Source organism: Lepidochelys olivacea (assembly GCF_965140295.1).
Source record: "Lepidochelys olivacea isolate rLepOli2 genome assembly, chromosome: 2".
Lineage (NCBI taxonomy): Eukaryota > Metazoa > Chordata > Testudines > Cheloniidae > Lepidochelys > Lepidochelys olivacea.
In genome coordinates, this window is record NC_140412.1 from 261,410,575 (window position 1) to 261,435,384 (window position 24,810).

At 45.6% G+C, this 24,810-nt stretch overlaps 1 long non-coding RNA gene across 1 annotated transcript; it reads right to left on the bottom strand.

Moving 5' to 3' along the window:
* Positions 1 to 264: 264 nt before the first annotated feature.
* LOC311515861 lies at positions 265 to 4,651 on the bottom strand. Its single transcript, XR_014710246.1, has 2 exons — positions 4,189 to 4,651; positions 265 to 2,197 (listed from the first exon to the last, which is right to left on the bottom strand). It is a non-coding gene; the product is annotated as an uncharacterized lncRNA (long non-coding RNA).
* Between the last annotated feature and the right edge of the window lie 20,159 nt (positions 4,652 to 24,810).

Here is a 24,810-nt window from a genome sequence, read left to right on the forward strand (position 1 = left end):
TATATTTCTCCCCCTAAGCATTACACACTGCTACACAAAGGAATGTATGACGTTGATTCATATGCTTAGTTACCATCCTCTATCTACTACAATCCTGGTTCTCAGGCCTTGAGCCCAGGCTAAAAAAACCTCCCACCGTTGCTGTCCAAACAATCAAGTTCTCAGGGTTCATATCTAGCCCTTGTCCTTGGATAGAGCAATGTGTGCATTGCTCCTAGGAGACAGTCAGGGTGTGCCCCGCCTGCTTCCAGGTGGAATAGCTAGACATTAACCCTTCATCTCCCCTTTTTTGTTTATTGATAATTGGCCATCTCATGGTAGCCGCCAATTTGTTTTATCATGCTATTTAACTCCCAGACAGACAAGGACATAACCTGGGGAGCTTTCCAGGGCAAAAATTTTACAAAGTCTTAACAAGGAAGGAATACATTGTACACAGCAACAACAAAAAATAAGCCCAATAATTACAAACACAAAATAACCAAAAGCTTAACATCTGCAATATAATCATCTAAAAGGGGTACACTTCTTTTACTACAATTATAACCAGCAAAAGGCAATATAAGTATCATTCTACTAAGACAGCAAAGGGTGCCATCACTTAAATTTGCAGGAATATAATTAAAGGTGCATGAACCACAAGTAAAAACCCATCCTGATGGTAGGATGATATGGCCATAATTATATGAAACATTAACAGCATGGGAACAATTTAAAAGGGATTGAGAAGTTTTTGACAGCCCAATGGCACCTTTGTACTAGTGCAGTTAACTACACGCGCACAGGTGACATTGTGAGCCCCGGCCGGGTACGGTGTGTGAAGGAATATAGCCGTGCGAGGCAGAGTATAGTTGGCCGGGCCCCAATTAGCCATGCTAAAATACTGGGAGAAAAGATTAGCATAAGCAAAGAGCAGTATCTTATTCTCCTTCGGGCTTGTAACGGGGGAGGCGCTTCCGAGCCAACCCCTACAGGAAATAGCAGGCACAAAAGGCACACAATCATCACAGAATTAGCAGTGATTTGGGCGAGAATCGCCACAAACAAAGTCTTAGGAGTTTCTGGCTGCTGATCTGCTGCCAGTTTTCGTTGAGCCGTGGCGACCAATGCTTTTACTGCTCCCCCTGTCACGGGCTGGCTTGGGACGTTACGCCTCCTCCGTTTCCGTCCCGCCGTTGTCGACTCGGGGGGCAACGCGGTCTCCTCCAAGGTCAGCTGAAACTCTGGTATGGGATTTGACAGCCCCTGGTGCCATGCCATGTTGTTTAAGTGCTGGTCGCACGCACCGGGCTGGAACCCACAACGGTCCTGCAGGGAGAGACACAGCAGCATATCCCCGACCCCAAGTGATTAGAGGTGCTGGGCCCAGCCACTGTGGATCGGGCAGCTGACGGTAAAAGACACGCGGTCTTTCCAGTACCTCAGATTTGTGAAAATGCCGATCCGCAGGGGTCTGCTTATCTGCATTCAGTGTTAAATTATTTAAAGTAAACAAGAGAATATACATCTGTTGTTGAATGTCTCCTAAGGTTCGGAGACGCAGCTCCCCTTGTTTTAATTGTTTATCTAGCAAGGTTTTGAGTGTGCGATTGGCACGTTCAACAATGGCTTGGCCCGTGGAATTATAAGGGATTCCGTGTTTAAGACGGACGTCCCAGCGGGCACAAAAGGTGGAGAGGGCTGCAGAGCAGTAGGCTGGGGCATTATCTGTTTTAATTTGGCAAGGGCGACCCATAACAGAAAAGCAGGCCAGCAAATGGTGAATAACTTTGTTAGTGGCTTCCCCACGTTGTGGGGTTGCCCAAAGGAAACCTGAATAAGTATCAACGGAAACATGTAAAAATGAATAGGGGCGGAATTGTGGTACATGAGTAACATCCATTTGCCACAGCTGATTTGCTGCGGTACCTCGGGGGTTAACAGCATAAGAAAAAGTAGGAGCAGCAGCAGCACAGTGGGGGCAGGAACGAACAATAGAACGTGCATGATCAGCAGGAATGTGGAACTGCCGGGCCAAAACAGAGGCAGACTGATGAAAAAAGGCATGGCTTTCAATGGGGTCAGAAAAAAGGGAATTTACCTGACCACGCAACGCGCGATCGGCGCGTGCATTGCCCTCAGTGAGTGGCCCAGGCAGAGGGGTATGACTGCAAATATGAGCAACAAAGTAAGGGAAATGACGAGTGGCAAGAAGATGCTGTAAGACGGCGAATGAGACAACGTCGATCCAAAGCCTCCTCCACCCCGAGTTCGATCCTCGGCAGCTGGCACCTGATAGGGGACTAAAATCAATTGTGCAATTGACCGTCCACGCGGGAGCGACTGTGGAAGATGAGTCCACACCTGAACCTTAATAATGCCAGTGTAATCAGCATCAATAACCCCTGGAATGACAAAAAAGCCCTGTTTCCCAGCATGTGAGCGAGGGAGAACAAGACCCACAAAGCCGGCAGGGAGAGGTCCCGTCACCTGTGTAGGTATGGCACAGACCTCCCCTGGCAGCTGAAAGTCAGTGTCCTCCTGCATGATCAAATCAAGCCCTGCACTTCCAGCAGTCGCTGCCCTCATAGAGTCTACGGATTCCAAGGCAGAGGAGCGATTGCCTGAGTAGGAAACACCCCCGTTTGGCCCTGGGTTCGGGGGGGACCCGTCGCGCGGTTTCCCGACCCGCTACGACACTGATTAGCCCAGTGATAACCTTTCCCACACTTGGGGCACTTCTTTGAGGGTCGGGCTGGTGCCTTAGATGAGCGGCACTCCCGCTGAAAATGACCCTCCTTTTTACAGCGGTAACAGCGCTTCCCCTCCTTCCCAGTTTTTCTGAGGGCGGCAGCCAGAACTCCAGCCTTGTGGGCTTGTGTGCCAATGTTCTGGCACGCCCGCAGCATGTCTGAGAGCTCTAAAACACCAGAGACTTGTGCTGCCTGGAGAGCACGGCGGCAATCCTCATTTGCATTTTCAACTGCCAATTTTAACAGGAGCTCGTGAGCTGCCTCAGTGTTATCCACCTGTCGGAGGATAGCCTCCTGCAATCTGTTGGTAAAATCCAAAAAGGACTCTAAGGCACCCTGACGGATACTGACAAAGCTTTTGGTAGGCTTGCCTGAATCCGGGACCTTCTTGAAAGCATGCTGGGCACAGGTGGAGATAATGGGGAAGACGGCCGGAGGGAGTTGAGACTGCATCCCAATAGTAACAAACTGGCCCTCCCCTGCCAAATGCTCATAAATGATACCTTGCTCTCTATATACCTGGGCTTGGTGTTCTGCCATCTGCCGATACTCACTAAGCCAAATAACATACTGACTGGGTGACAACATCATGCGCAGCAGCGTTTTCCAATCCTCAGGGATTAGGGAGTACCCAGCACCCATCCCTTCAATGAGACCACGCACAAAGGTGCTAGTCAGGCCAAATTCACGAATTGCTTTCTTTACCTCTCTAACCACCGAGTATGGCAGAGTGGTCCAGGTGCCCACGGGGTTGCCCTGGTCATCATTCTGCCAGGTCACCGGGCAAACGGAGACCAGATCAGCCAGCTCCTCTGCTGTAAGATCTGATCGAGCTTTCGCTGCGTGAACCATTTGTTGCACCAGCGAAAGCTTCTGAGCAGATGCAGATGACTCTCCGGGGGGCCCCATGGGGGGAGGGTGATCACACACCGGCTCCGGTGGGGAAGGCCAGGGAGGCGGTGGTAATAGAGGCACTGGGGGCGAAGCAGGGGGAGGGATGGCTGCAGGAGCAGACGGGGGTGGCAGGATCGGCAGCTCCTCTGTTGGTGCTGAAGAGGGCCTTTCCGAGGCGACACGCTGTGTCGCATTGCCAGGAGGGGGGATGGCTGCAGGGGCGGACGGGGGTGGCGAGAGCACCAGCCTCGCGAGGGAGGGTCTGTCCGAGGCGACACGCTGTACCACGTCGCGGCAGAGGTGCCAGGCATGTAAAGCCTGCACGGGTGCCCGAGGCTCTTTGTGCAATGTCTGGCCCAATCGCTCCCAGTCCGCTAACTTAAGGCTTCCAGCTTCAGGATACCACGGGCACTTGGCACGCACCTCCTGTAGCAGGAGAGTGAGTTCTCGAGCCGGGCAGTCATGCTGAGCCTTACGCAGCAAATACTGCAGCTCATTAAGGTGTTGCACTTGCAAAGCAGAGAGGGAGCTTCCCATACTTACCACAATGAAAAATACTCACCGGGATCCACGAAGTGGATGAGTGACGCATCTGAAACCCTTGCCGGGCGAGGTGAGTGCTGAGGGCCCCACGTTGGGCACCAGTTGTTGCGGTTCAGTGATGAGACAGAACACAGCTTTTTGCAAGCAAGCAGGCTGGTCAGCGGAGATGGGCTGTTCTGCCCCCCCTGCCTTCCACCTTCTCCTTTTATTATATTTCTCCCCCTAAGCATTACACACTGCTACACAAAGGAATGTATGACGTTGATTCATATGCTTAGTTACCATCCTCTATCTACTACAATCCTGGTTCTCAGGCCTTGAGCCCAGGCTAAAAAAACCTCCCACAGTTGCTGTCCAAACAATCAAGTTCTCAGGGTTCATATCTAGCCCTTGTCCTTGGATAGAGCAATGTGTGCATTGCTCCTAGGAGACAGTCAGGGTGTGCCCCGCCTGCTTCCAGGTGGAATAGCTAGACATTAACCCTTCATACAATACCCACCTGCTGAAGTGAAGAAACAGATTGACAAAGCCAGAAGAGTACCCAGAAGTCACCTACTACAGGACAGGCCCAAGAAAGAAAATAACAGAATGCCACTAGCCATCACCTTCAGCCCCCAACTAAAACCTCTCCAATGCATCATCAAGGATCTACAACCTATCCTGAAGGATGACCCATCACTCTCACAGATCTTGGGAGACAGGCCAGTCCTTGCTTACAGACAGCCCCCCAACCTGAAGCAAATACTCACCAGCAACAACACACCACAGAACAAAAACACTTACCCAGGAACCTTTCCTTGCAACAAAGCCTATTGCCAACTGTGTCCACATATCTATTCAGGGGACACCATCACAGGGCCTAATGACATCAGCCACACTATCAGAGGCTCGTTCACCTGCACATCTACCAATGTGATATATGCCACCATGTGCCAGCAATGCCCCTCTGCCATGTACATTGGCCAAACTGGACAGTCTCTACATAAAAGAATAAATGGACACAAATCAGACGTCAAGAATTATAACATTCAAAAACCAGTAGGAGAACACTTCAATCTCCCTGGTCACTCGATTACAGACCTAAAAGTGGCAATTCTTCAACAACAAAACTTCAAAAACAGACTCCAAGGAGAGACTGCTGAATTGGAATTAATTTGCAAACTGGACACCATTAACTTAGCCTTGAATAAAGACTGGGAGTGGATGTGTCATTACACAAAGTAAAACTGTTTCCCCATGTTTATTTTTCCCCCATACTGTTCCTCACACGTTCTTGTCAACTGCTGGAAATGGCCCACCTTGATTATCACTACAAAAGGATATGAGTCAGCAGTGTGCCCTTGTTGCCAAGAAGGCCAATGGCATTTTGGGATGTATAAGTAGGGGCATAGCGAGCAGATCGAGGGACGTGATCGTTCCCCTCTATTCAACATTGGTGAGGCCTCATCTGGAGTACTGTGTCCAGTTTTGGGCCCCACACTTCAAGAAGGATGTGGATAAATTGGAGAGAGTCCAGCGAAGGGCAACAAAAATGATTAGGGGACTGGAACACATGAGTTATGAGGAGAGGCTGAGGGAGCTGGGATTGTTTAGCCTGCAGAAGAGAAGAATGAGGGGGGATTTGATAGCTGCTTTCAACTACCTGAAAGGGGGTTCCAAAGAGGATGGCTCTAGACTGTTCTCAATGGTAGCAGATGACAGAACGAGGAGTAATGGTCTCAAGTTGCAGTGGGGGAGGTTTAGATTGGATATTAGGAAAAACTTTTTCACTAAGAGGGTGGTGAAACACTGGAATGCGTTACCTAGGGAGGTGATAGAATCTCCTTCCTTAGAGGTTTTTAAGGTCAGGCTTGACAAAGCCCTGGCTGGGATGATTTAACTGGGAATTGGTCCTGCTTTGAGCAGGGGGTTGGACTAGATGACCTTCTGGGGTCCCTTCCAACCCTGATATTCTATGATTCTATGATTCTAAAGGTCCCCCGCCCCCACCCCGCTCTCCTGCTGGTAATAGCGCCCCTTACCTGATCACTCTGGTTACAGTGTGTATGGTAACACCCATTGTTTCATGTTCTCTGTGTATATAACACCCCCCTACTGTATTTTCCACTGACTGCATCCGATGAAGTGAGCTGTAGCTCACGAAAGTTTACGCTCAAATAAATTTGTTAGTCTATAAGGTGGCACAAGTCCTCCTGTTCTTTTTGCGGATACAGACTAACACAGCTGCTACTCTGAAAACTGTTAAATATGTGAGTTGTTATATATGGTTCGACCAGCAGGGGGCAGTCTGTGTCTTTGTAGCTATATAAACACCCAATATTGGTGAGAACAAACGCACAGGTGGGATTCATCTTTTGAAGCCACAATGGTGAAGTGAATTTCTGTCCTCCAGTGAAGTCCAGAAGGAACCCTAGAATCCATCTGTAGACCACGTGAAGTGTACCACAAAGAGTGCAAAGTTCACCACACCACCCTGTTACCCACACTCACTCCTGAGCTGAGTCAGGGCCCAGGGTGCAAAGAAAACAATACTCGGCTATTTTCTAATGCTTTTCAGCATAGATCTCTCAAAGCAGTTACAAAAGAGGTCAGGATCATTACATAGATGGGGAAACAGTGACAATCCGTTTGGATTTGTGCCAGGCCGATCAGCAACTGATTTTATCTTTGCCTTAAGATTGCTTTTTCAAAACCACAGAGAAAAGGGGGAAACCCTGCCTGTGGTATTCACCAGTCTTAAGAAGGCTTGTTTATGGCCATGATCTGAGAGAAGGCATGCGGTGGTGCATGAGAAGAAAAGAGATACCTGAAGACTATTTCAGGCTTGGGCCAGACATAAAATGAGGATGCTGTTGCCATAGTTAGAAGGCCACGTGGAGAAGCAGCGGTTTCTAGTGGAAGTTGGAGGACATCGGGGTTGGCTCTAAGCCCCTTTTTGTTCACCTTGGTGCTTGATGCACTTGCAGAAGACATCCCGAGCATAGGCGCTCACTTTTGTTCTTGCCGGGGGGTGCTTTTGAAGAGGTGTGTGTGTTGCGGGGGGGGGCTATTTTCAGTACATGTATACACTTCTTTCATATTCTAGTTATTGAATGTGTCTATCATTGGTATCTTTACCATTTTACTAATGATGACATTGTCATGAACTACATCATTACATTATCATGAATTACAGTATATTAAAATCATTGAAACCACCCACAAGCTGTCTTCACTAACATCCCAGTTTAAAGACATTCTGTCTCACTGTAGCTTTCTGGATGAAACTGTCAGTAATCTTATTTACATCTAGGTTCCCTGGTATTATGTTGATGCACGTTAAGGACAGCTACATTATTCAGTTGCATCTGTCCCACTGATGACTGGAGATAATTTTTAAGTTTTCTGAAGCAGGAAAATGAGAATGCCACAGTTCAGGATGATACAGATGCAGTGAGAAGGATTCATATGAATTTGCAGTACTCTGGAAACATAGTGCTTCCAGAGTAGTGCAAATGACTCCAAGATCTCTTTCTTGCTGGGTAACAGCTAATTTAGGCACCATAATTTTGCATGTACTGTTGGGATTATGTTTCGCCTTTAACATTGCCTTTGCATTTAACATTGAATTTCATCTGCCATTTTCTTGCCAAGTCACCCAGTTTTGTGAGGTCCCTTTGTAACTCTTTGCAATCTGTTTTGGACTTAACTATCTTGAGTACTTTTGTATCATCTGCAGACTTTGCCACCTCACTGTTTACCCCTTTTTGCAGATCATTTATGAATATATTGAACAGCACCGATCCCAGACCAGTACAAGCCCCTTGGGGGGGACACTATTCACTTCTCTCCGTTCTGAAAATAGACCATTTGTTCCTACCCTTTGTTTCCTATCTTTTAACTGGAGTGCCTGGGAATGCTTTCAGGATCATCTAAGGATCCTTACTTTAATTTAATGACAAGCCTTTCCTTAGCTTGATCATCTTGCCTCTCTTTATAAACAAACTCCCTGCCCCAAGGGCAGAAGTTGTTAGCAGCACAGAGTGGATCCCGTTCCATGCTCAAGCTCTTACTTCTGGGTGCTGAACACCTGCTATTTTTCCCCATGGGTGCTTGAGCCTCAGAGCACCCAGGGAGTCGGCGCCTAAGATCCTGAGAGTGAAAAGAACAGGAGGACTTGTGGCACCTTAGAGACTAACAAATTTATTTGAGCATAAGCTTTCGTGAGCTACAGCTCACTTCATCGGATGCATGCAGTGGAAAATACAGTGGGGAGATTTATATACGCAGAGAACATGAAACAATGAGTGTTACCATACACACTGTGTGTTACCATACACACTGTACTCGTACAGATCCTGAGAGTGGCACTCTGGTGCGTGTGCTGTGCAGATGAGGCAGTGCTCATGACAGAGATCAAAGCGGAAGTGGAAGAAGATTTAGAGAGATGGAGGGGTGTAGTGGAAAGAACTGGCATGAAAATCAGCAGAAACAAAACAGAGCATCTGATCTTTAGATTCGATGATTCCCTGCAGGAAGACAGCCAGATTGTGAGTCAGGGAGGGAGGGAGGGAGGCAGCCATAATCAAAAGTACAGAAGTTCAAGTCACTAGATCCTATAGTACAAGATAATGGTGAACTCAATGATGAACTTATGGGCAGAACAGGAAGGGCATTGACTAAATGGAGAGAAGTGAATGGAGTGTCCTGCAATAGGAGAATATCTATCAAATTGAAAAGTAAGATCTGCCAGACAGTAATTAGGTCCGCACTTTTGTATGGCTCTGAATGCTGGGCACTGAGAAAGAGACAGGAGCAGATCTTGAAGGCTGAGGAAAAGAAAATGTTAAGATGTATCCTTGGAGTACAAAGGAAGGATCACGTTCAGAACAAACTCATTAGGGGAAGTGTGAAGGTGGTACCCATTACAGAGAAGCTGAGGGAATATGGGCGTAGATGGTTTGGCATGTTAAAAGAAGATCGGAAGACAATATAGAAATACTTAGTGTGGAGGAAAAAATCCACTGGACCCAAATAAGCCTAAACTTCCCAAGTAGGCCTAAAACTTTGGTCAAGCGAACTGTGTATCTAGAGCATAAGAAAAGAGTGAGGAAAATTCCAGTGTGAGACAATGGCAACACCACAGCTTAAGAAATGTAACCCGAACAGCTAGAAATCAGGAAAGACCCGTTAACCGCAAAGAACAGCCTGTCAATAACAGGAAAAGCTTGGTTTGCTATATTCCAAATAAGGAAAGCTGTTATTAAAGCTTGCACTATATGCCAAATAAGGGGGAAATGCTGTTAAAGGAAATGTGCTTAACAAATTGTGGTTTTCAGCTATATAAACCCCTGTATTTTCTGTTTATGCAGAGCAGCTTCAGCTGACTCTCCCTGTATGCGCATGCTTGAATAAACAGACCTCAGGCTTGGTTCTGATCCAAACACAACGCATGGTTAATTTTCCACCACAATAGGAATAGTAGTGGAGGGAAAGAAAAGTGTTGGAAGACCCAAAACTAGATGGATAGATGTCCTACAAAAGGATTTGATTAGCTGTGGAGTTTCCAAGGAACTGCTTCAAAACAAAAGAAGGACTTGAAGACCCAACCCCATGTAGATGGAAATCAATGCTAGATAATACAGAGAGGGAAACTGAGGCACACAGCAGCAAACACCCAGATCTTCAAAGGTATTTAGCTGATTTCAATCTCTTTGAGGATCTGGGCCCAAGTGACTTTCCCAAGGTCACACAGCAGGACAATGGTAGTCAGGAATAGAACCCATGTCTCCCGAGTGCCACTCCCATGATCTACCCACTAGATGACACTGCCATCTCAGATGATAGTCCTTTCCCACTCCATCTTGGGCTTGCCAACTGATTCTGTCAACAGAGGACCCAAATGGAGCTAACTGTGCTATTTGTGATATGGACAAATGCCATAGGCCACCCAATGGTGACACCTTTGGGATGCTTGGCTTGCGTCAGACTTGAAGAAGCAACCTGGAGGTGACTGAGCCTCCATTCCCCATTACCTGTTGCTTACACCACACAGATAACTTTCCCTTCTACAAACAGCAAGCAGTATATATTTGAAGGGGAATAAAACCTCACTAGGAAATCAACTCCAGGGCAGGCAGGTGTCCAGAAATACATATTTTGTTTGCTTTAATTGGCATTATTATTACTTATGTGTTTGTATTGTGGTAGCGTCTATGAGTCATGAACTAGGATCCCATTGTGCTAGGAGCTGTACAAGCACAAAACAAAAATAAGATGGTCCCTGCTCCAAAAAGCTTACAATCTAAGTGATCATCATTTTATTATTTATATTACCATAGCACTTAGAGGCCTCTGTGTTGCAGGCAAACCAGCTCAAATTAAAAACTAATAGGCAGTTCCCTTGTCTATGAACCTGTTGGTTACCAATGTTATTGTGTCCACTTGTTAGAACAGAACAAAGGAAGATGTTGTCGCACTGCGTTCACGTGGCACATGCCCTGGTAATTGCATTTGCACTAAGTTTACCTGTGATTGCTGTCTATATTCTTAATGAACCCTGAAATAATCATGTATGTTAGAGTTTAGTTGTGAATTAATTTGATATGTAAAACTGCATGCAAACTAATGTTCTTGACTATCACATTGTTTCCGTTTATCTATACCCATTTGTCTAAAATTGGTCAGCAAGGAGGAACACTGACTTCAGCACGTGGGTGGATTGTGTGCTAAACAAGGGAAAGGGAAATCTACGGACACATACTGAGCTAAAAACACTTGGCAGGCTATTTTCAGCTATAAATACTGGACCTTGGGGATGATCCTGACACCTCTTGATCTTTTCAGGTGCTGTCAGGAGGCTTTCCAGATACAAGACAGAGTTCCCCAGATCCACTTTGGGAAAACCCTAAGGAACTTATGAAAAGACTCTAAGAGACAGGCAGATTGCTACATCTCTGCTAGCATTCGGACTACATCATCTGATCCAACTGTAATGTATTTTATCCACTTTAACCTTGCAATAGCTCTCATTTCTTTTCCTTAGTTAATAAATCTTTAGTTAGTTACTAAGGAATCGGCTACAGCGTTTTCTTTGGTGAGATCTGAAGTATACTGTGACCTGTGGTAAGTGACTGGTCTTTTGGGACTGGAAGAACCTACTGTGTGATGAATTTTGGCTTTAATAACCTTGCTTTCACCATAAGTCCCGTTTGTCTGGGTCATAAAGTAGGGGCTGGAGACCCTAAAGGGGACTATTGGTGGCTCCATGATATAGTGATCCAGGAGTACACTTTAGTTACTGGCTTGGTGAAATCTAATGGACCACCAGACCACTAGCCCTGGTTTATGACAGTCTGACCTGAGCTAGGCACTCTTAGCTGTGAGCCACTCCAGGCAGTGTGACAACCCTACTGAGGGACTAAGGCCTCATTGTGCAGGGAGCTGTATGAACATAATAAAAAGACAGCCCTGCTCTGAAGAACTTGCAGTCTAGGTTAAGAGTAAGATGCAACGGCTGGATGAAACAAACAGCCAGGGAGGATGAGGTAGCCGTAACACAAGCATGTTTTCATATGGATTGGCTGGGCACACAATGTAGCTTCCTGCTTGCCTAGATGTTGTCAGCTGGCAGTGTTGTGTAGGTATCACAGAAGAAGTGTGTTGTGAGAAGGTGGCCTATATGGAATTCATAAAAACACCACCTCACAATGATAACGGGTGGCAGGAGGGACTTAAGGCCATAGGGAACTGTGAAAGGTAAAGGCTAGATTCTCTGCTGCATGTCCTGAGAAGCACACACAATGCAGAGGAGTGGAAACAAAAAGTGGCATAGAATCATAGAATCATAGAATATCAGGGTTGGAAGGGACCCCAGAAGGTCATCTAGTCCAACCCCCTGCTCAAAGCAGGACCAATTCCCAGTTAAATCATCCCAGCCAGGGCTTTGTCAAGCCTGACCTTAAAAACCTCGAAAGAAGGAGATTCTACCACCTCCCTAGGTAACGCATTCCAGTGTTTCACCACCCTCTTAGTGAAAAAGTTTTTCCTAATATCCAATCTAGACCTCCCCCACTGCAACTTGAGACCATTACTCCTCATTCTGTCATCTGCTACCATTGAGAACAGTCTAGAGCCATCCTCTTTGGAACCCCCTTTCAGGTAGTTGAAAGCAGCTATCAAATCCCCCCTCATTCTTCTGTTCTGCAGACTAAACAATCCCAGCTCCCTCAGCCTCTCCTCATAAGTCATGTGTTCTAGACCCCTAATCATTTTTGTTGCCCTTCGCTGGACTCTCTCCAATTTATCCACATCCTTCTTGTAGTGTGGGGCCCAAAACTGGACACAGTACTCCAGATGAGGCCTCACCAATGTCGAATAGAGGGGAACGATCACGTCCCTCGATCTGCTCGCTATGCCCCTACTTATACATCCCAAAATGCCATTGGCCTTCTTGGCAACAAGGGCACACTGCTGACTCATATCCAGCTTCTCATCCACTGTCACCCCTAGGTCCTTTTCCGCAGAACTGCTGCCTAGCCATTCGGCCCCTAGTCTGTAGCAGTGCATTGGATTCTTCCGTCCTAAGTGCAGGACCCTGCACTTATCCTTATTGAACCTCATCAGATTTCTTTTGGCCCAATCCTCCAATTTGTCTAGGTCCTTCTGTATCCTATCCCTCCCCTCCAGCGTATCTACCACTCCTCCCAGTTTAGTATCATCCACAAATTTTCTGAGAGTGCAATCTACACCATCCTCCAGATCATTTATGAAGATATTGAACAAAACCGGCCCCAGGACCGACCCCTGGGGCACTCCACTTGACACCGGCTGCCAACTAAACATGGAGCCATTGATCACTACCCGTTGAGCCCGACAATCTAGCCAGCTTTCTACCCACCTTATAGTGCATTCATCCAGCCCATACTTCCTTAACTTGCTGACAAGAATACTGTGGGAGACCGTGTCAAAAGCTTTGCTAAAGTCAAGAAACAATACATCCACTGCTTTCCCTTCATCCACAGAACCAGTAATCTCATCATAAAAGGCGATTAGATTAGTCAGGCATGACCTTCCCTTGGTGAATCCATGCTGGCTGTTCCTGATCACTTTCCTCTCATGCAAGTGCTTCAGGATTGATTCTTTGAGGACCTGCTCCATGATTTTTCCAGGGACTGAGGTGAGGCTGACTGGCCTGTAGTTCCCAGGATCCTCCTTCTTCCCTTTTTTAAAGATTGGCACTACATTTGCCTTTTTCCAGTCATCCGGGACTTCCCCGGTTCGCCACGAGTTTTCAAAGATAATGGCCAATGGCTCTGCAATCACAGCCGCCAATTCCTTCAGCACTCTCGGATGCAACTCGTCCGGCCCCATGGACTTGTGCATGTCCAGCTTTTCTAAATAGTCCCTAACCACCTCTATCTCCACAGAGTTTACCTGAGTGCTCCCTGGATTCCGGGTTACTTGGGGGGCCAGAATTGCCACTGGGTTAAATTGGAGCAGCCCCGAAACTGTCATAGTGATGAGCATTTTGGCCACTCCCCCTCCCACCTGTGATCCGCCCTCTCCTGCCCCCCAAGCAGCCCCTCATGGCAGGGGCTGAGACAGGACCTATGCAGCTCCTACACAGGGGAGATTTCCCTGGATGTCACTGCAGCTCTTTATGATCCCTGCACATGGCACAATGGGCCTTTTTTGAGTACTGCTCTTTGGCCCTAAGTGTTCAGCTCAGCTTTGAAAAATAGATGAATTACGATCCGACTGCATGTTGCCTTCCACAATGTCGCCACAAGCTGGGTGAGGCTTTGAGAAGGCTAACGGCATATTGGGCTGCATTGCCAGCAGATCAAGGGAAGTGATTATTGCCCTCTATTCAGCACTGGTGAGGCCACATCTGGAGTACTGTGTCCAGTTTTGGGGCCCCCACTACAGAAGGGATCTGGACAAATTGGAGAGAGTCCAGCAGAGGGCCCCCACCTACAGAAGGGATCTGGACAAAAATGATCGGGGGCTGGGGCACATGATTTACGAGGAGAGGCTGAGGCAACTGGGCTTGTTTAGTTTGCAGAAGAGAAGAGTGGGGGGGGGGGATTTGATAGCAGCCTTCAACTACCTGAAGGGGGGTTCCAAAGAGGATGGATCTAGACTGTTCTCAGTGGTGGCAGATGACAGAACAAGAAGCAATGATCTCAAGTTGCAGTGGGGGAGGTCTAGGTTGGATATTAGGAAACACTATTTCACGAGGAGGGTGGTGAAGCACTGGAATGGGTTACCTAGGCAGGTGGGGGAATCTCCATCCTTAGAGGTTTTTAAGGCCCGGCTTGACAAAGCCCTGGCTGGGATAATTTTGTTGGGGTTGGTCCTGCTTTGAGCAGGGGCTTGGGCTAGATGACCTCCTGAGGTCTCTCCCAACCCTAATCTTCTATGATTCTGTGATTCTAGGTGCTACTTTCATACAACTGGTTGTTAGTGACAATGATATATAGAAATTGTAAATGATGTGCCAGAATGAATGTAACTTGGTCTGGGTCAATTTCACAACCTTTGTCAAGAGCGAGGCAGATGGAGATGCTCCCTATCTGTGAGGTGAACAAACCATCCGAGAGGGGAGTTAGCAGAGAATGGCCACGGTGACTCATGCACTTAATATTGCTGCAGTTTCCACTGATTATTTCTGTGTGTAGAACTTATTCAGTCTGGAGAGAGCTCTCACTAATCAGAGAGCGGCATTGGTGGAAGAGGGTTAATGTATCTTAACTGCCTTGTATATCACAATAATAGAGCAAGACAAACATAACTGCTTCTTATGCTTCTGATTTGTTATGGCTTGAAATCCTACTTCTGCTGAAGTCAGGGTGTGTTTTGCCATTTCCTTGGGCCCAGCTCCTCAGAGGTACTTAGGAGCTTAACTCCCATTGATTTTAATGTGAGTTTGGCACCTAAATACCTTTTGAGGAGCTGGGCCTTCATTCACATCAGGTCCTAGTGCTAAGAAGACACCAAGAGCTGCCCTTTGAAAAGTGTGTGTGACTCTGACTCGCATGTCCATTAGGCATTTGATGCCTGATGTAACTACATAAAGGAATATCTGGTCTCTTCTTCAAATACTTTAGTCTACAAGTCTGTTTCTGTTCCCAGATAGTCAATAAGCAAAACTGCCATCAACTTTAATGGGAATAGGAGAGGACCCTAAATTAAGTAGACAAGTAAGCATGAGTCTGGATATAAATAGCTAATTATTTACTCATATGTCCTGAAGAATTGAATCCCAGATAAAGATTTTTCCTAAAGTGATTTCTTTATGGTACTTTAAAAACATAACATTTTGCCTCTGCTCAGTTGAACCCAGATTATGTGGTCTCAGGAACTGCTATGCCAGAAGTACTTATTAGTACTAATTGAATTTATGTTTGGCTTTATGTTATGAAAAGTTCCCCAGATAAGAAAGTAACGTGTCCGGTTTTGACGAAAACCTTCTTGGAAGACATTTAAACCTCTAATTCTCTGTGTGTTCCTGTCCTCATTAGCAAATCTAGCAAGAGAGATGCCCCTGGGCCTCACAGGTTAAAAATAACTAAACACATCCGGGCCTTGTTTTAATTTATTTTTTTTTAATTGGAAACCTATTTATCCCATCTGCTTCAGTGACTTTTATGGGCTAATATGTACAATCAGTTTGTTCTTTTTAAAATTGTTTTTACACTGGTGTCAACATTAGATGGTTGTAGTTGATTCAGTATAAAACAATGAAGTCAGTGTTCTGCAAATGCAGGAAGAAATGTGAATGCAGTGAATGTCATTTAAATTAAGGAAATGATTAAACAAGTGGCAGGCCCATGCAGGTTATACACCCAACACAGTAATGCTCTCAAGAGTTTGAAAAAACAATTCCATCAAAGAAGTTACACATTTTGACTTCTTAGGAGTTTAATAAACTCACTGTTACCTTAAATGTTCATGTGAAATGATTTTCACTTTACAACCTTGCATTTTATTGCTTTAAATATCTGAAGATCTTCTCTTTTACACACCTGTTGTAATTTATCTTGTTGCTGTTTATCAAAGAAAGATTAAGTTAAAAAAAAAAGAAAAGAAAGTGCCCTGTTTCAAAATTGCTGTCAGGAATTAAAGTAATTTGGGTCCTGATCTAATCCCGGTCTACACTTAAAAGTTAGGTCAACATGGCTGTGTTGGGCAGGGTGTGAAAAATCCACATGCCTGACTGATGTAGCTATGCCGACCAAACACCCAGGATTGGTGCAGCTATGTTGATGTAAGAATGCTTCCATTGACATAGCTACCATTATTTGAGGAGGCTGTATTTCTTCATAAATGGAAAAACCCCTTCCATCATTTTAGGCTGCATCTACGGGGTTATGACAGCATAGCTACAGTCTCCAAAGTGTAGACATACCCTAAGACTCCCATCAACTTCAATAGCATTGGGATCAGGCCCTTCATGAGAAGAACCTCATGTTGTAACAATAGCCAGCATCATCCCTCAGGGTTCCAAGTTAATTCATGATGACAGTTTTCACCCCAATGCTGTGAAGATTTGTGAAAGGACTGATTGGCAGAGGGAACAGAGAAAGATCAGGTTTGTAAGGTAGTTTGGGGTAATTAAGGAGGGCTATTAAAAGTCAGGCCTTTGTGAACTTGATCTCATGTAGATGTTGTCAGGAAATGTGGGGAGGGTGGAGGGAGCATCCACGAAAAATTTAAGTGAAAACCAAAAAAAGTTTTCATTGTCGCCGAACTTTTGCTCACAACTTTTACAGCTTGTTGTTGAAAATCTGAAAACTTTTCAGTTTTAGTGTTTCTTGGTTTTTCAATGAAAACCCTGAAAAATTTCATCAAAATTGGATATTTCTCACAGAAATCTCCATGTTAACAAAAAAAGACATTTTAGTCAAAAAATAAGGTTTCAAACAAAAAATTTCAGGCTGTTTTAGTCCTACATAATCTAGAGGAATGAAGAATAGATAAAGATGCATTTCAGTGTGTCATAAATATAAAGGGAAGGGTAAACCCCTTTGAAATCCCTCCTGGCCAGGGGAAAGCTCCTCTCACCTGTAAAGGGTTAAGAAGCTAAAGGTAACTTCGCTGGCACCTGACCAAAATGACCAATGAGGAGACAAGATACTTTCAAAAGCTGGGAGGAGGGAGAGAAACAAAGGGTCTGTGGGTCTGTCTATATTCTGTCTTTGCCGGGGATACACCAGGAATGGAGTCTTAGAACTTTTCGTAAGTAATCTAGCTAGGTACGTGTTAGATTATGATTTCTTTAAATGGCTGAGAAAAGAACTGTGCTGAATAGAATAACTATTTCGGTCTGTGTATCTTTTTTGTAACTTAAGGTTTTGCCTAGAGGGGTTCTCTATGTTTTGAATCTAATTACCCTGTAAGGTATCTACCATCCTGATTTTACAGGGGGGATTTCTTTATTTCTATTTACTTCTATTTTTATTAAAAGTCTTCTTGTAAGAAAACTGAATGCTTTTTCATTGTTCTCAGATCCAAGGGTTTGGGTCTGTGGTCACCTATGCAAATTGCTGAGGCTTTTTATCCAACATTTCCCAGGAAAGGGGGGGTGCAAGTGTTGGGAGGATTGTTCATTGTTCTTAAGATCCAAGGGTCTGGGTCTGTAGTCACCTAGGCAAATTGGTGAGGCTTTTTACCAAACCTTGTCCAGGAAGTGGGGTGCAAGGTTTTGGGAAGTATTTTGGGGGGAAAGACGCGTCCAAACAGCTCTTCCCCAGTAACCAGTATTAGTTTGGTGGTGGTAGCAGCCAATCCAAGGACAAAGGGTGGAATATTTTGTACCTTGGGGAAGTTTTGACCTAAGCTGGTAAAGATAAGCTTAGGAGGTTTTTCATGCAGGTCCCCACATCTGTACCCTAGAGTTCAGAGTGGGGGAGGAACCTTGACACAGTGTCTTATTGTATATATAGATGGAAGTCTGCATGGAAACAGCTCCCATTGACTTTTAAGGTGGCTGAGTCAGTTGGGAGCAGTAGGCATGGTTCTAAGAACCAAATTTTGACCAGTTAGTTTCCTTGTCTTCTCCTTTATATAACAACAATGGTCTCCAAGTCCCATCTGGTGACGCAGATTAGCTGGCTTTTACCATCTTCCTGGTTTACCTCACTTCTGTCTCACTAGCTCAGCCTTCTCCTGCCAACCCCAACTCTGGAGCGAACCCTATTACAAGCACACACACCCCCGTCAACCAATGTGCGCCAGTGCCCACTCCTTGCAGCGAGCTCTGCCCGCTATACTACACAGCCCCACCCACTCTGCGTAGAGTTCCACTCCTTGCACATCGCAGCCTCGCCCACCGGACAATAAAGCCACACCCTTAGGACCATAGAGCTTTGGCCACTACTCTTTTTTCCACTGACTCTACCACAAAGCTCGGCCCATCGTCTCTATGGTTTTATCCGTGGGGTGGCACACTGAAGTTTTGCCTAGGATGGCAGATTGTGTTGAGCAGCCTCTCTCCTGGAGTGCAAAGAGCAGTCTGGGATGGGCCAGTGCAGAAAGGAGGGGGGCCCTATGCAGGATGGAGGTGGTGTGGCTTGCATCTGCACCTCTGCAAAGCCCCATAGGGGTTACTGAAACAGGGGGTACATCTTCGGGCAGCCCTCCTGATTGGCCTAGCGTGCACCAGCCCCTAGAAGCCTGGTATAGGTGATGCCCAAACTGCCACGCCTGTGCACTTACACCAGTGCAGAGATAAATCTACATCTTATAACACCTCCCCCATTCCCCACATTCCCTCACAACAAACATCTCTCACACTCTGGTGTTGTGACTGTAACCTCACCGACTTGAATGGCGATAGTCCCGATCTCCACTGCGCTAAGCCAGAGCCAATGTTCTGTAGCATTAATAATTATTTTTTTCTCTCTCTCTCTACCTTTTAGATGTTATACTCACCCTTTAACCTACACCCCTATAATTTCTGCATAGCTGAACCTGTTTATTTGCCACTGTCTAATGTTTCCCATGTTTCCCTCTCAACTACCCTACCTATTATCTCATCCCTTTGCTCAATTACAGGTTTTTTCCACTCCTCTGCCTTACGCTGACACACTCAAATCATGTTTAATCTTTTTGATAGCCATCTGTTACATTCCCCAGGCGAAGTAAAATGTGATGTTTCTCAATAATGTGCCAAACTACCCATATGTACCTCAGGTCCTTTCCGTGGCAAAGAGCTTTATCCACTGGCAGGAGCCATAGTTCCCCCTTTCCATGTTTATTTCCTTCCGCCACAAAAAGTCAGAGGGGTATTTATTATCAGACTTAGCAGAACATGTTAGGATCATTTTGAAATTTGTCATTAGATCTTAATGCAGTTGCCCACTGAGGGCAGGAATGGTAGGTCATGTGGCCTTGCTGAGGGGTCACTGAGGGTAAATCTGACCTGCAGAATCTGCGTAATTGGTGATCATGCACGAGAAGGAAAGAACCTGTTTGATTCCCAAATTCCAAGGTTAGTTTGCAGCAATTAGAGCTGAGTGAATAACTGACTCTTCTTTTCAGTGTTTCATTTCAGCTTCTGAAATGATTTTGTTGAGGGTTGATTTTTTTTTTCCATTTCATTTAGTTTAGCGGGGGGGCGGGGTTTACCCATTTTAAAACAGATTTAGCTAAATTTTGAAATGAAATGTCAGTTAGAAATGAAAAGTCAAAACATTTTGTTTGGAACATGTCAAAGCAAATCGACTTTTTGGGGGAAAGAAAAATAGTTCTTTTGTCTCAGCTTAACAATTCAAGTTAAATTCAGTGAATCGTTTCAGTTGAACTGAATCTGCATTTTTCAGAGCATAAACCCCTTGTCCCAAAAATTTCACCTGACTAGAAAATAAAAAACTTTTTTTACTTATAAACTGAGCAAATCTCAGCTGGAATCAGTGAGACACAACAGATGCAGAAACCCAAGGTGCCATTTTTTTTCAAGGTAAAACTACGCTTTACACAAAACTGTAGGTGCAATAAAACCAAAGCAATCACCATTTGTGGGGAGGCAAGGATGCTGACTTGTTAGAGTTATTAGGCCTTGTGGTCTGTACTGTCTCCAGTTCATAGCCTATGCCAACATACTATATTCCCCTCGTGTAGAAGGAACTTAACACCAACAGAAGGCGTTTTTCTTCCAGCGTAAGAACACCACCTCCCCGAACAACACAGGCACGAGTGACTTTTGGTTTTGGTGGTGGGTGCTCCTCTCCGCCTCCTCCCACCCCCGTGTGAGCGGCAGGAGGCCCTATGGGGAAGGGGCTGAATGGGGGTGGAGCCTCAGGGTGGAGCAGTGGGCGGAGCCTCAGGGGGAAGAGGCCGAGCTTGGGCAAGGCCTCGGAGTAGAGTTTGGGCAGAGTGGGGGGTGGGACCTTGGTCAGGGTGCCGGGGCCCTCAAAAGATTCATCTGACCCTGGGGGTGCTCAGCACCCCCTGTTTTTTTCCAGTGAGTGCTTGAGCCCCAGAGCACCCACAGAATCAGTGTCTATGCCGAATGCATTAGCTGTACCAAGAGACACACACTTCTGTCGGCATACCTGCACCTACCCGGGGTTTCTATGAGTAGCTACGTTTTATGAGTAGTTTTATGAGTAGTTATTTTCACCTCACCAACTGACTTAACTTTGCCAGGACAAGGCTACGTCTCCACTTAGAGCTGGATCTGAGCTCTACGAGAAATATTCACACTCGCTGTCATCAAACTAGCAAGCCAAAAATAGCAGTGTAACCACAGTAGCACAGGAAGAGGTGAGCGACGGCATGAGCTAGCCACTCTGAGTAGAAACCTACCTGTTTCCCCATGGGTAGCTACGTGTGGCGGCTAGCCCACACCGCTGCTTGCACTGTCTTTGCTACCACAGCTGCACCAGTATTTTTTGCAAGCTAATGCAAGAATGTCTACTCGAGCTGGGAGTCTCACACTCCTGTTCCAAGTGTAGACGTAGTCTGAGTTTGAAGTGGAGAGCAAGCCTGTGTCTCAGATACGGCAGAATACCAAAAGAAGGGAAAATTGGGTATACCCAAATATACCCCCGGGGGTATATTTTGGCTGTCCCTGCTTTTATCGCACAGATTTCTTTCACAGTGTTTGGAAACAAAAGATAACTCTTCAGATCCCAAAGCCCCGTGAAATCCCTGTGTATTTCTCAACTCAACCACAAATCCTATTGTTTGGCAGTCAGATCTGAGACTACACCTGCTGCACACGCCCATTAATGTTTTATTAACATGCTTCTTCCCCCCATGCCTCCTCTGGGCATCCGCTCACAGCAGCTATTGGAAATTCTCTGCAGGTGGTTTGATTTAAGTGGTCATTAGGTTGCAATTAGCGAAGGTGCATTGGCTAAGGTAACTGCTCTTTTTCTCAAGTTATCTGCAAGCTAGAAGGTGGTCATATCAGATTAAGGCACTTAACATTTTGGGGAGAGGAGCTAACATGCTGAGCGAGGAAACAGCTGGTCCGACCGTTATCAGAATACAAGATTAACAGAAAGGCTTGAGGATTTCCCTGGTTTCAATGCCAAAATTGGAATTACTTATTATCATAATCTTGATTTCCAGAACTGGCTTGCTTATCCCATCGGGAGGGCTCTGCTGTCAAGGGTATCCTTCTAACTCATTCTTAATGTCAAATATTTTACCCCTTATTTGACTTGCTCAACTCACATGAATTCTTAAAATTTTCCCCGTCTGAGTTACAAACTACATTTGCTTCCTTAATCTATAAATCTTCAACCCGCACTTTTCCTTTCTCGTCCCAGAAGTTCCTATATAGCCTTAGCGAGAGGCTGAATTACTGTCTCCTCTTCAAGCCATATTTCATTCAGACTTATTATGTTCCTGACTTAAGGTAATCATTTTTTCCCTTTAATTCTTCAAGCACAGCATTGAGAGACACAGCACTTGTTTACATGGAGAAACTGACCTCAACAGCTATTGCAGAATAGCTCCCTGTGTGCCTATTCCATACCACAATAAAAGTCACTATCTTTCAAAATAATTACACCACTTCAGAAGCACACTAATTATTCTGGAAGCAAAGTTTTCACATTGGTGAGATGGGGATAAAATGGGGATTCTCTGTAAAGTGCTTTGAGATCATTAAATGAAAATCGTTATACAAGAGATAGGTGGTATTATTCTAATTATGATTAGTTTGTTCCAGAATAGAGTGTCTACACAGGACGCTATACTGAAATAGTTATTCTGGTCGGTTTCCCCATGCAGACAAGCCCACACACATCAAAGTGCCATTTTTTAGTGAGATTTATGGTCTCATTTGCCGCCTCTGCAGTGAGAAACCAGCTGGAGTCTATCTCACACTTTCCCTAAGGTAAGGAGAACTCATTAGGTATGTACCACTGACATTTTACTATATGCTTTTTGACTTGCCTATTGAAATAGTAAGCTCATTAGAGCAGGGGTCATGCTTCCCTGTGTATCTGTACAGCACCTTGTACAGTGGGGCCCAGCTCTCAGCTGGGCCTTTGTGTGATACCATAATAAACATATTAAATAATAACTCAAATACTTCATTAATCTTATTCTAGAATTGGTATCTAGAGCTCTTGCCTCTACTAGGCTGGTGTCCCAGTGTGCTGTTTCCATTACAATACAAGTGCAATCAAGAGGCAATGCAGCGCCGGTCAAGTTCCCTCAGCGTAGCAGCCGTAACCCGAACCGACAGTCCTCCCATAGTAGCAGAACGGATGGTGAGGTGAAGGAAGACGTGCACTGTTGAGGTTAATCCCAGTGCTGGATAATCTATAAGGCACTTGAAGCACATTGCTTTGAGGATCTCAAAGCAATTATCTCCCCCATTTCACTGCTGGGACATGAAGGTGCCTTAACTTTTTATGAACCAAGTTTTCAAGGTTGGGTGGATACCTAAATGCCTGGTTTAGACATGTAAAGCCTGGCCCAGGAACCAGAGTGTAAGTACATTGTTAAATGCCTAACTTCAGCTACCTGCATCTGAAAACTTGGCCCTAAGCCCCAAGGGAATTGTTAACAAGCAGCAGAGATGGAAACAGAAATTAGAAGTTGTGGCTCCCAGCCTGTTGCTCTAACCACTTGAATACACTCCTTTTTAAACCCCAGCAGTGTTTATTGTTTTATAAGAAGCTATGCAGGGCCCTCATGGAATGAATAGCAGAGGCCATCTAGAGATGTTGCAAAAACCCAACCAGAGGCATTCTGAATCAATTGCAATCAGTGAAAAGTCACTGGTGGGCAGAGTCTTCATAGAATATCAGGATTGGAAAGGACCTCACGAGGTCATCTAGTCCAATCCCCTGCTCAAAGCAGGACCAATCCCCATTTTTGCCCAAAATCCTTAAATGGCCCCTCAAGGATTGAACTCACAACCCTGGGTTTAGCAGGCCAATGCTCAAACCACTGAGCTATCCCTCCCCCCTAGCCAAGGAAAGCTGGCCGCAATCAGCAATTGAGCTTCCCCCTGAACAGAGGAAAGATCACAATCATGTCTATATGGTAGAACTCTACCCTAAGACCTATCGTCCCCTCCACAGCAGATCCCAGGGGACGCATGTTAGGTAGATCAAGGACAGGGGTGCTACAGAAGGAGGCTGTGAAGGCTCTGTGCATTGCTTTCCCATCCCCTCAATCTGTCTGAAGCCCTTCTGCAATGCAGGCTGCATTCACTGTGGACTCGTTACACCCTTGGATACTCTCTCTTTCTGCATAGGCAGGAGGGATCAATTCTGCGTAGAGCTCTCAATCCTCACTGGTGTTAAGATGAGCTTAGGTTGTTCAGCACGTCCCTGGATCTCACCTAAAATTAACTTTAGGGCAGTAAAAATTCAAGGGGATTATTAGGGAGATACAAAAAGTATCTCTCAGCACTGGGTCAAAAAGTGAACAGCATCTGAAGGCTGTTCCTTGGCAATCAAATTGACGACAAGATGGCAGAGGATAAGGCATGTTCTCAGCTCTGCTATAAATAAACCATTCTGCTTCCAAGATAAGCATGTCAATCAAACCCAGCATGACTGTCGCCAAGAGAGGAGACGCTGCAAAGAAATGTTAGTGGGTAGGAGGCACTAAATTGCAATAGTGAGAGACTTATTAGGACACCTGCAAATAGAACCCACACGATGGCCTCAGTAACTACTGCTTTCCTGAGCTTGGAGCAAGGACCGGGGTGAGGAGAGAAGTAATGGAAATAGCTTCAAACCACTTGTGTGCTCTGTTTTCTGGGGCAGCCAGGAGCTTGCCTGGCACCCAATATAAGCTGGAGCAGCCTCAGGAATAGCCATTGCAGAATGCAATCCATCTACATCCCTTCCCTTGAGAAGCCACTTATGCTTGGGACTAGAAGCAGACCTCAGGCCAACTCTACCCTGGCCAAGGGGTATTCTCAGGGGTGCATTTTTGCCCCCTTTACACCACCTGAGTGGTGTGTCAGGGTCTTAGTGCAACTGCAAATTGGGCCCACATTAGTCAAAGGTAATAAAGGCTACAAAACCAATGATGTAGGGATGGACCCAAAGCAGAATTTACCTCAGATCCAAGCACTCCCATGCTTTGTGAGGTTTGAAATGGGTGGTCAGAGTTTGGCAACTCGTAGGCAACTCTGCAATAGAAGTTTAGGGCTTGTTTTCCTATGATACAGAGACAG